Consider the following 12,632-nt stretch of genomic DNA (forward strand, 5'->3'; position numbering starts at 1 on the left):
TCAGTAGATTTCAAAAGACGGCAATCATAAATATTTCGTTCTCTGACATGTCACTTACATTAAAATTCAATATTAGTGATTATAAAATATGTAGAAAATATTTGGAAAATTTGCAGCAGACTTTAAATAAGAAATGGGTCCTCAAAAAAAAAAATCCCCAGAAAACTTAGAAAATACTTTGAACCGAATGATGAGAAGGTATTTACCGGATATAACATAGTGTTTTTTAGAGTAAAACTAATAGCCTTAAATAGTTATATTTTAACAGAAGAATATAAAATTAATTACATAAGCTTCCAATATAAAAACACTAGGGGAAAAAAAGAACATTGAAATAGGAAACAAATTATAGAGCACATCAGTGGAGCCCAACTTCGGTGTCTTTAAAAGATTGATGGGAACTTTCAAGGGAATAGAAGAAAACCCACGTTAGAAGGAAGAGATTGGAGTGACAACTACAGATTGGACTGTTCAGGTTTTAAAAGATGGCAAAGGCATATTATGAACAACACTGTGCCGAAATAGTTTGACAATTAAAATGACCAAACTTCTTGAAAATATCTTACCAAAGTGGCACGAATTAGGTCTGAATTGTTATATATTTATTTTTAAAATGGAATTTATAATTAAAAATCTACTCACGAGTGTTGGTTCATAGCCTCGGGAGCTTTCCCGGTGGGGTCTGAAACCGGCCCTGGCCCCGGCGGGCAGGGACTAAAGACAGAGGCAGCCACCGGGGATGGGTGGGCTGCAGGTGCAATGAGCAAGGGAATTTACACAAGCTTAGTCTTGAGTGCCCAGAGATGAGGAGCTCTCCGCCCCCCCCAAATCTTAAGGAGGCATTTACTGGGCTCAGTCACTGTAACTGGGCTCAGTCTCTGCAGCACATCCCTATCTTCAGGCTTTGTGTCCTTGAGGCAGCTTCTGGGAGCAGGGAAGGCAAGTGGGAGGCACATTCCCAGACCAGGGGAGGGGGTAAGGAACCCCCAGTTGCCCAGGTCCGGCTCTCGGGTCGACTGGCAGTCAGTCACATCCTCTCGATGACCTCCTCCAACAATGAAAAACCCTCCAGGTGTGGATAGCTTCGCTGATGAGTTACATCAAACACTTAATGAAGGCATCATTTTAAGCTCTTTCGGAAATGAGAGGATGAGAAGATGCTTCACGGTCTCTTCTGTGAAACCAGCATTGCCCAACAGCAAAACCTGATAGCGATCTCACAAGAAAAAAATTATAGACTAGTATTTCTTGTGAGTATAAACATAAAAATCCGCATGATTGAATCCAACCTTGTGACCTAATGGGGTTCATCCCAGGAATGCAACATTTGTTCAACATTCAAAAATCAATCAGTGTAATTCACACATTAGGAAAATCTTATGATCAGGTTAACAGATGCAGAACAGATGGACAAAATTCAACACTTGTTCATCATAAAAACAATCAGCAAAGGAAAAATAGGAAGGAATTTCTCCAGTCCAATAAAGAACATCAGCTATAAAAACGATAGCCAACATCATATTTAATCATGTAGTTTTGAATGCTTTCCACATGTGATCAGAGACGAGGCTGAGTCTTTTATTCCACATTTTGTTGGTGGTCCCCAAAGGATGCGGGCAGGCATTAAAAGATAAAAACTAATAAGGATTCAAAAATAATTAAAGCTAGCATCCATATAATTTTTGCTTAGAAAATCCTGAGGAATGTAAAAAAAAATAATTATTAGATTTAATAAGGAACGGAGCCCAGGTAACAATAATACCCAGATTCATCAATCCTCCCCCTCAGGAAAATGGAAACCTGTATTCACAAAAAGACTTGTACAAGAATGATCATATCGGCTGTTATTCTAAAAGCCAGAAACAGCCCAAATGTCCATTAGTGGGTGAGTGGGAAAACCAACCAGTTTCCCGGGGCACGTAACACAGGTAGGCATCTCAAAAACATCACAGTGAGTGACACATCCAGACCTGGAAGGCTCTATGGTACCACACGATGCCATGTATGGGAAGTCCTAGCCCGGCAAAATGAAAGCGGTCCCCTGGGTGTGGCACGTGAAGGACAGACAGCGTCTGCGGTCAGATAAGGTTCCGCTGAGCAGAAAGTGAGCAGCGACAATGGATATCTTGAGTGGTGTGCTGGCCACACCCATATATACCTTCGCCAACATTCATCAAAGTAAATAAAAGCTGTGCAATGTATTGTATATAAAACAGTTCCCCGATACGGTTGGTTAGAAATTACAGAGTATGTGCTCGACCCTCAGATGACCACCTTCTGGAGAGGATGGAGAATCGTGATGGGGTTTCGTTTCCCGCGGCTCACATCTATCAATGACCATGCTGCTACCGAACTTGGTACGACTTTAATACTCGCAGACTTAATAAAGAACAACAGCAGGTCTTTATAAATAAATGTGGCTGTGTTCAGTAGGGGCCAGTACTTTGTAAGAAGCCATGCTCATGAAGCTTTGAAGGAGTCTGAACGAGAGAAATGTTGGAGAATCCAGCCCCCACAAGGCCCGAATCTTGTCATGATGCTGAGCTCAGAAGAACCCGAGTAACAGGGGACACGGGCCTCCCACACTGAGAACAGCCATCCCTCTCCTCTGTCCCCTTAACCAAAGGTGTTTTGGTTCAATTTCATTGGTTTTGGAGTTTCTTTTATATCTGATCTGTAAATTCATTTTTATAGCTGCTTAAAAGCTATAAGCCGAAGAGTCTGGAGTGTTTTATGTTTGCATATATTTAAGTGGGATTACAATAAAAAGAATGTAAGTAAACATTGGGGGTCTGTGAGAATATTTTCTCCTTTTAAAGGGATCAATACATTATTCAAGGCTGGGAAATGCTGACTATTTCTAAATGGTGTTATAATTGGAAGGGATCCAGAAATCTTGATTGGATGCTGGGGCTGCCAGAAAAAAAATGTAGCAGGGCTGGCAAGGGTGACTCTTCGCACAATTCAGGAACAGTTCTGCCTCTGAGCACACAGAGGCAGATTTGCTGGAACAGCATGAAAGGAATTCTTGTGCGAAAGGAAGCGGGGCTTAATTTCCAAGTGAGGGGGCATTTTGGAGGATGCCGAGGACGGGGCTGAGGCCATTTACAGTCTGGCCATTGTGGTGGGATTTGGGGGTCTGCAGATATGTTTGGGGCCACTGTTTGAATTGGGATATCACTGAATTCAATCAGTGAACTATTTTATTTGTCAGGGCTTTTGCATTTGCAAGTGATAGAAAACTCCAATTCAAACCCCCCCCGGGGCAAAAGAGAGAGACGTTGGCTTTGGTGGCCGCAGACCGCAGGTGGAGCCTTCTTGAGGTTGAGAGGACCTCATGTAAACATTTTGGGGACTTAATTTGTCTCGTTTTTTTTTTAAGATTTTATTTCTTTATTTATTTGAGAGAGAGAGAATGAGAGAGAGAGAGAGAGAGAGCACAAGAGGGGGAAGGGTCAGAAGGAGAAGCAGACTTCCTGCTGAGCAGGGAGCCAATGTGGAACTGGATCCCGGGACTCGATCCCGGGACTCCAGGCTCATGACCTGAGCCGAAGGCAGATGCTTAACCAACTGAGCCACCCAGACACCCTAATTTGTCTTGTTTTCTTGCTTTGATTTTTTCTGTGCTGGCTCCATTTCGGGTTGAACCTACAACTCCCGAAGCCCCTAGCAGATCTGGCCTTAATTGCTGTTAAGACTCAAGTCCAAGGGCGTCTGGGTGGCTCAGTCGTTAAGCGTCTGCCTTTGGCTCAGGTCGAGATCCCAGGCTCCTGGGATTGAGCCCCATGTGGGGCTCCCTGCTTAGCAGGGAACCTGCTTCTCCCTCTCCCTCTGCCTCTTCCCCATGCTCGTGCTCTCTCTTTCTCAAATACATAAATAAAAATCTTAAAAAAAAAAAAAAGACTCCAGTCCAGTGGGAAAGAGAACACTTTTGTTTTCAGAACAGTCCAGTGGGAAAGAGAACACTTTTGTTTTCAGATGGTTCAAGTGTGACTCTCGTGGTCCTCACTAAGACCATGGGAGCATCCCCGACCTCCCACTGTGGCCCAGGGACCACGCTGCTGGCCAGACCTGCCCCATCCGACAGCTCTCCTTAAGAAGCAGGTGGCTGAGAAGTGGGGTAGGGCTTGGTTCTCTAGAGGAAAATCAGATTGGTGTTTGTTACCAGAAAAAATTAAATGGGCACTGGATTTCAAACAGTTATATTTCTATAGCCACGGAGATATCTGTATCTTTTTACCTGCCCACAAGCTCCAATGAAACAACTATAAGCATGAATAAGTAAACCTCGAATCAATGAATAGCAACAATATCTTTGGGGCACGAGAAATACGATTTGAATGCCAGTATAGATTGAATGAAGGGAAGGAAAAACTCTTCCTCTACCCTTCAAGGTGTTCCGGATGGACCAAGAATTAAATTTACATGGGATAGATGAGCAGGAGAAGAAAGCAAAATTTTATTATGTGGATCTAATAACGAAGTCAGGACCTCAAGAAATGACTAAGGCAGGCAGTTTTCATACTTCTTAGACAAAGAGACCATAAATCTGTGAGGAGTCGACAGAACAAAGAAAACTTACCTTTGAGAGCTTCAATTGGTGAGGAATTCTAACCAGAATTCGGGCTGGGGGATAGATTAATAAAAAGTAACAAGGGTTAGTTATACAGCCTCTGGGCTCTAAATTTCCTATCTCTCTACCTCGTTGTATAGGGTAGTGCCTTTCACACGAGAGATTTATTTCTTGCTTTGAAGGGGCAGAGGAGGGTCTCGGTGTCCTTGAATAGCGGTGTCTTACATAACTTTTATCAAAGTGGCACACTGGGGACAGCCCGCCTTTGGCCCCTGCAGTGGCTTTGTAAAGGTCTGAAAAACTTTGCCCCAAGAATACTAATTAATGAATTGGTTTCAACACGGAAGCAAACGAGCAATGGTGTGCTTTTGGAAAAGTCCCAAACCTACGGTGAACCGCCAAGCTGCGCTCATCAAATCTTTAGACGAAACAAACGTTGGCTGGTGAGTTAATTTACGGGAAGACAGAATGAGGATCACCAGACTCATGGGCCACATTGAATACCTTGATGTAAGTGGCTCGTTCCCTAAGGCCAACTCCACAAGTAGGTAATGGGAAGCCAGTGCCTACTGTTCAACTGGGGCAGACACCTGAGCCACCTCTTTGTGACCAGCGGTGGGGACCAGGTGTTGAATCCCTCAACCCTCAGTCAAAGCCTCAAAGGATTTCTTTCTCAAATATTGGAAGAGAGTAGGGTATGACCAGGATGCAGAAGGTATAGAACAAAATTCTTCTTGGCCCAGGACGGTGGGAAAATTTCAGGCCTCCTCATGTCCGGTGCTAAAAGACAGGAGTATCTTTTTTTTTTTAAAGATTTTTTATTTATTTGACAGAGAGAGCACAAGCAGAGGGAGAGAGAGGGAGAAGCAGGTTCCCCGCTGAGCAAAGAGCCCGATGTGGGACTCGATCCCAGGACCCTGGGATCATGACCTGGGCCGAAGGCAGCCGCTTAACCAACTGAGCCACCCAGGTGTCCCAGGAGTATCTTTTCATAGCTGGAGATAAAACCTTACTTGCATGTTCTTGGATCAGAGGGAGAAGAGTGGGTGCCTGGGAGAGCCCAGCGAAGGGCACAGAAAAGTCAGGAGGCCTCCAAGGGAGTGAGAATTCAGTATGCTTGTGGACTGTCCTCAAGATCAAGCACAGCGCAGGGGTGGGGGCAGGAGCAGGGGATGGAGGCAAAAGCAGATCTCAAAAAGCACTTTGTGTCATGTTGTTTGCGCTTCTTCCTTAATTCATTTGATAAACACTTGCCAGGGCTCATCTACAAGCTACAGATGCCACAGAAGCCAGATGCTAGAAATACAGAAGTGACTTACGGTGAGGAGCTTGGAGCAGGGAGGGAGAGGGAGATGATCAAACCAGTGTATGTAACATCATCTTCCAAATGTTGAGGAGTGTAGATTTGGGAGAGGGACAAAAGGCTTCTGGAGGCTTCTCCAGAAATATGATGGTGTCAGCCCTGCCTGGCTTACTGGCCCAGATCACACCCCGCCTGGTGAGACCATTACAGGTGGATTCCATGGAAGGCTCTGTGTGCAGGAGAAGCCCATTCAGTTGTGCGTGGAAATACATCATTGCAGGGTCCTGTACCCCTTACACACTTTCCTCACTACCTTGGGTCCCTGGTTTCTCCTGGTTTAAGTGTCGACCCATGACTGTGTCCTGAACAGCCTGTCCCTTCCACTTTGACCACAGATTTATTATGACTCACTCGTGCTCGTGTCCACACTAGTCCCAGATACCCGGGCGGTTCCATGTTCAGTTTCTATGCAGAAGCAGTTTGGGGCAGGGAAGCAACTCCTCGTGACAATGGGCCCACAATTCTCATTGGAGCGCTTGCTCATGTCTGAAGCCCAGCCCTGCGTCTGAGCCCCAAGCAGTGTCCATGCCCGACCATTTCCAAAACCCACTCCTGTGGCTCCCCATCCTCAGATCTCCATCACTAGAGTAGCTGATGACATCGGGGAGAACATTGAGATGCCCCGGGCTATTTCAAAGTCCCCTTGGTATACCATGGAAGGTTCCAGAAGCCAGCCAGATTGGGGAATGAGAGAGAAGTCATCCCCGGAAGACACGTTGCCCGACTCTCCACCAAAGGCACGTGTACCAACCATTTATGTTCTCAATCCACCTGGACATACCCTCCCCCTCACACTGCGATCTGCCGTGCTCAGCCCAGCAAGGCATGCCCTGCACGGCCCATTTTGGGGGCCCTGGGAGCAGAGTATAGATAAGGCTAGGTCTCTGGTCGTGCCATAGCTGGGCCTGGTGCCTGACTCCAGGGAAGACCACGGGCCAGAGAAGCAGCCACGAGAGAACACATCCTGTATCAGAAGTGCCCCAGAGTGGATTCCAGATTCTCTTTACCAACCCCAAGGAAATCCTGCCCTGAGTACCCGGGGCACCCAGCACCTGCCATAGACTTCCTCCTCTGGAACTGTCTAGAAGAAGGAGAAAACCTGAAGCTATGCAACTGAATGCTTTTCACCGCTTCCCGGTGCACGCAGGCCCTCTCCTCCCAGGGCTTGGAAAGTGCCCTCAGAATGTGGCAGCAGAATCGCACACCCCTCACCTCACTGCCTATTGTACGCCTCAGGCCAATACGCTCTGATGGGCCCCTGTCTCCGAATGATTCCTTCTGAAACTTTCTTATTGGTGAATGTGTATGTGGTCTGTGATGTTAATGCGGTGGTTGACTTTATAGTATATTAACAACAGATCCCTGGAAACCTCCTTTCAAGGAACGCCGTTTTGCCTCTGATTTGAGAATATCTGTGAATCATCCACTCGATGATCTGAACAGATCCTGCTGACTTTTGGCATAACAGCAGAAGGGATGAGTCTCCAAAGTGCGGTGTAACCAGGCAGCTGGGGCAGCAGGCTGGCCCGGGGAGCAGTAACTCTCCACCCCAGGCATGTATCGAAGGGTAAGCAGGAATGGAACTGTTGCCTCTGCTGTCTACTAGCCCAATCCAGAGCAGAACTTTAATTATTTGCTCCCTGAACAGCCAGGCGTGCTCTGGGCACATCCATAAAGAGCCACCGGAGTGCCAAAGGTGGCTTCTCCCACTCATCAGGTTGAATTAGTGGTCCACTTTCTGTCTGGACCCCAAAAGTCCTGCTCACCCTAGATTTACGATGGAAGTGGCTTTTACTACTCCTAACCCTGAACGGTGAAGGTTGACAGCTTTTGTTTGTGCAGTTTTTCCTTTTCCTTTTTCCTCATTCCTCCTCTAGGTCTGAGAGGCTCTTCATCAAGTTATCCTTCCTCGGGCGCCTGGGTGGCTCAGTTGGTTAAGCGACTGCCTTCAGCTCAGGTCATGATCCCAGGGTCCTGGGATCGAGTCCCACATCGGGCTCCCTGCTCGGCGGGAAGCCTGCTTCTCCCTCTCCCACTCCCCCTGCTTGTGTTCCCTCTCTCGCTGTGTCTCTCTCTGTCAAATAAATAAATAAAATCTTTAAAAAAAAAAAAAAGTTATCCTTCCTCAGCTACGCACCTATCGATTTGCTCCCTCATTCCTCGGCAAAGGTCAACTGAGCTCCTGTCATAGTTTCCAACAGGTGCACCCACGCGAGAGTGCCAGGAACTGACCTCTAGGGCTCAAAGCCTGGTCTCGTCCCTTGCATGTCCCAGGGCTTCTCTGTTCCCCGGGGGGTGTAGGGCCCAGTGTGTGCAGTCCCGTGGGAGTGGCTGAATAGGGGGGGCTGGGAGAAGCGATACGTTAAGTACAATAAGTGCCTGACAGAGCACCTCCCCCCTGGAGACCACCCGTCTTGCCGCCCCAGGACAAGGGTCTGAGGTTTCAGTGTCAACTGGGCTCTTACCCTGTTAGCCGTGACCTTAGTGAACTCACCACCTCACTGAGGTATGGTTTCCCACTGGCAAAATGGAAGACAGTAATGGCGCCCCCAAGACTTGGGAGTACGGTACGGGAGTGGATGAGATGCGTCTGACCATGCTCAGCATTGTGTGAGAGACGAGTGTGTTTCTCAAAGCGTTTTCTTCCCTTGCTCCCAAAGATGAATCGCGTGCAGCTCCTGCCCATCATGGGAGCCCCTGTTTTGGAGGTGGGTGCAGCCATCCAGGAGCTCTGAGAAAGTCACCTGCCTGTCACAGAGACATAAACGGAGTCTTGCTGGGTGAGGAAGGTCAGATTCGTTATAGGCATATAAAACTCTGTCATAGTCTTAGTTAAAATAGAAGAGAGGACTGAAGAGTCAACCTGGACCTTGGCCTGGACCCAGTCTCCTCTGTCCGCTGCTCGGGATGGGCACTGACTCTCCGACTCACTGCTGAGCGAGGTGCTGCTTCGGCTGGTGGGTTTAAACTCCGGCGCCCAGAAGGAAACACGGACGGAACAGACTGGGTTCACACAGACAAGGGGGCGGAAACAGGCCACAGCGCCAGGGCATTTTGGGCTTCCTATCCATTTGGAGATTTTCTTTCCTTTTTCTTCTCTCAATGAGAAAACAAAGCTCCTGAGACACCCAGTGACTCATCCCAGGTCCCCCAATCTACCCTTGGTGGAGCCCAGATGACAACCATGTCACCTCACACCCTGACTGGAAATCTTTCTGCTCTTTATCTGTAGCCTGAGGAGACAGGAGACAAATAACAGAAAGAGAGGAAGACAGGAAGAAAAAAGATAGAAGGAAGGATCATTATTGCAAATGCAATAAATTGTAAATTCTTCTGATGCCTGCAAAGTCCCAATATTTCCTTGAATTTCTCAGCTAATCAAGGCTGCATGGGTATTGTTATTCAGAAGGACAGAGATCCTTCTAAAACTGCTTTTCCCCTTCATTTCATCCCATCACCTCTGAGAGCATCTGACAGAAAGTGGTTTGGATGCTGGGCCGCACAATTAGCTCCTAATTTTGTCAGGCTTCTTCCTGCAAGCCCCACTGTCTCATAATCATGGCTCTCCACTGTGACCAGGAGGCTGGGACAAAGGCTTTCTGATTCAACAGGAACTGTGATTGAGGTGAGATCGATACAGAGACATCACGATTCCCTCAATCAGACCCCCAACCAATTTTTCAGCTAGAAGTACAAGCTTGCGCACATATCACTAGGGTTTTATTATTAGTCACATGTGCTTAGGGCTACCCCCAATGCCACGACATGACTGCACTTGGCAAAACAAATGTGATACTTAACGGGGGCAGAAGACTTAGCCTGGGTGGCCAGGCTGCTACCTTCCATGGGCACATGTGACCTGCCTCTTGAGGTAAGGTGAAGTGACAGGAAGAAGAGACAGTAGGGACTCAAAGGCAGAAAGGCTCAAATCATTTCGGACATAGAGACCCTCTACCCAGCCTTGGGATTTTTTATTTTTTTGGATTTGTTTTTTGTTTGTTTTGTGTATTTTGTGTGTGTGTGGATAAGCTTCTCCCTTCTCCCTGTGACCTCTTTGTCCTTTCTAGAACCACAGGTACATCTCCTTTGTCCAGGATAAGAGGTGGGGGAGGGGCACCTGGGTGGATCGATTGATTGAGCATCCCAGTCTTGATCTCAGCTCAGGTCTTGATCTCAGGGTCCTGAGTTCAAGCCCTGGTTGGGCTCCAGGCTCTACCTGCAGCCCACTTAAAAAAAAAAAAGTAAATAAATAAATAAATAAATAAATAAATAAATAAATAAATAAATAAATAAAAGAGGTATGGGAGAACAGGAATTTGTCTTAAAGTCCTCCTCCCCTCCCCAGTCCCCCAGCCCAGAGACTGTGGGGAAAAGGTGGTGTTTTGCTCCAGCATTTTCAGTGATTCTCGGATGACATTGCCCCGGGAATGCACATGCCTGTAAAAATTCCATTTGGGGAGTTAATGTGAACAGGTACCTTTTTTCCTTTATCCAAGAAAAGTAGCACATCCACGGACCAAGATCAAAGGGTGAATCCCAGTCGGCGCAACACAGGGCTCTGCTTAACAGTTTAGCATCCTTGCAAAATTAATCCGAAATGTTTCTATTTGTGGCAGAAGAGAGAGCGGGCAGGAAAAGGGAGACTGAGGGATTTGGAGGGAGATTGGCAGAGATTCTGAAAGTACGCTGTCCGGATTTTTATGAGTTTCTTCCTCTATACCTCTGGGTTTCTGACCCTTAAGAGGAAACTAACTCCCAACAGTCTGCTAAGCCAACGCGGCCTTGGAATTCCAAATTGAACACAGTTTGGTTCGGGTTTTTCAACGGCGGCAAAACCCAGCCGTCCACGGGGAGGAAAGCCAGAGGGGGCCAATTAGGAAGGAAGAAATTAAAGAGAAAAGGAAAGAGGAGGCGCGCATGAAAGGTCCAGTGGAGAGTGAGTGACAAGGCAGGAGCCCCGCAGCCGGGGCGGGCAGGCGGCCGCGCGGGCGAGAAGTCCCCAACTCCCCGCAGCGCCGGCCGCCGCAGCGACGCCTCGCGAGAGAGCGGGGGCCGCAGAGGAGGGAGCGGGGAGCGCGCGGGGCGGGAGGAGGCGGGCGGGAGGCGGGAGGCGGGCGCGCGGGCTCCCACGCCGGCCTCGGTGCCACCCTCCCGCCCGCCCGCCGACCGCGCTCCGGGCGTCTCCTCTCCCTCCGACGCGCCGCGGCGGCCCGGCATCCGGTTGCCTGGCGCGGAGACCTCTCCGAGCCCGCGGGGTGGAGAAAGCGAGGCCGAGCCGGGCGGCCCCCCGGGCGCGCTTCCCGGCGGAGACGCGGGGACGAGACCCGGGGCGGAGCGGCGGAGGGCGGCGCGGGCACTGACGCGAGTGGGGCAGCGCGCTGAGCCAGCCCGCGGAGACGCCCTAGCCGGGTGCACGCGCCGGGCGGAGCGCGCAGGTGGGGCTGCGCTGGCCGCCGTGCACCCCGCGCCGGTTCCCCGCCGGCCGGAGGATGGGCGCCGGCGCCCCGGGACCGCGCCCGCCGCTGCTGCCCCCGAGCCCGCCGCGAGCCCGGCGTCCGGCCCGCGCCCCGCGCTCATGTATGTAGGCTGGGCGCCCGCCCCCAGGGCTGAGGGTGCATGTGGGTTGTCCGCACCCAGCGCGCCGGGACGCGCCCGGGGCACCGTTCCACCTTCTCACTGCTCGGGAGGACCTCCCTGCGACCCCGACCCCTAGTTTGTAAATATGGGTGGGTGGCTCGCCCCGGGCTGGGGTCCATCGGGCCGGGGCTGGAAGTGAGCCCAGGGCACGGTTGTCCCAGCTCTACTGGGGTGGGGGAGGGATTTGCACCGGGTTGGGGGGGTGGTGAAGCCCCCCTGGAGCGCGCCGGATGGGGGGGTAGGGTGGAGGGCGAGAGGGAGAGAGGCTGGATTGCCCGCACCCTGCGGCGTCTAGGGTTCTCTTGGCCCCTTTGGGCGGCAGAAACTTTGGGATCCAGAGAGGCTTTTGGAGATGGGGAGAGTGAGAGGGACTCGCCCCCGCCCTGCATCCGCAGCCTCCCCCACCGCACACCTCGGTGCTGCCTGGGCACTTCTGCTCCACCCTTACGACCCCCTCCTGGGTGAAAGCGATTACGAGCGCAGCGTTGCGGCCCGCGAGGGGTTCTCTCATCAATGTTCCCGGTCGCCGAGCGGCTGGCTGGGCACGGGGGTTGGGGGGGTGGGGAGACGGTGGAGGAGCCGAAGCCCCCGGAACCCCCGACCCCGCCGCCTTCCGTGCCTCGGGGCCTGGGGAGGAGGGCGGGGAAGCGACGTCTGCTCCCTGCGCTCGAGGCATTTAAAAAAGTTGTTGGAGATGAATCACGGGGTCCTGGGAGCTTCGTTAACCCCCTCCCGCCCCTTTCCCCAAACGCCCTGAGGCAAGCCGGGGAGGCTTTCCCTCCAGTCTCTCTGCACTGCACGGTCTTCCGTGTCCAACTCCACTGCGGAATTCTCCATTTAGTAACCTTTGGGAAAGTGTGGCTAGCACCCAGGGGGGCACATCCCGGGCTCCCGGATTATGTGGCTCTATCCGAGTTTAGCACGGAGGCGCGGGCCCGGCTCGCTGCATTCCCGCAGCTCCGGCTCCGCCACCCGCCCAGGGCCGTCCCCACCGCTAATCGCGGCCGCGGGAGAAACGCGGCCGGCCAGTGTTTCTCCCGGACTTCGCTTCCACGTCCG

This window comes from Neomonachus schauinslandi, chromosome 12 (assembly GCF_002201575.2).
Source record: "Neomonachus schauinslandi chromosome 12, ASM220157v2, whole genome shotgun sequence".
Classification (NCBI taxonomy): Eukaryota; Metazoa; Chordata; class Mammalia; order Carnivora; family Phocidae; genus Neomonachus; species Neomonachus schauinslandi.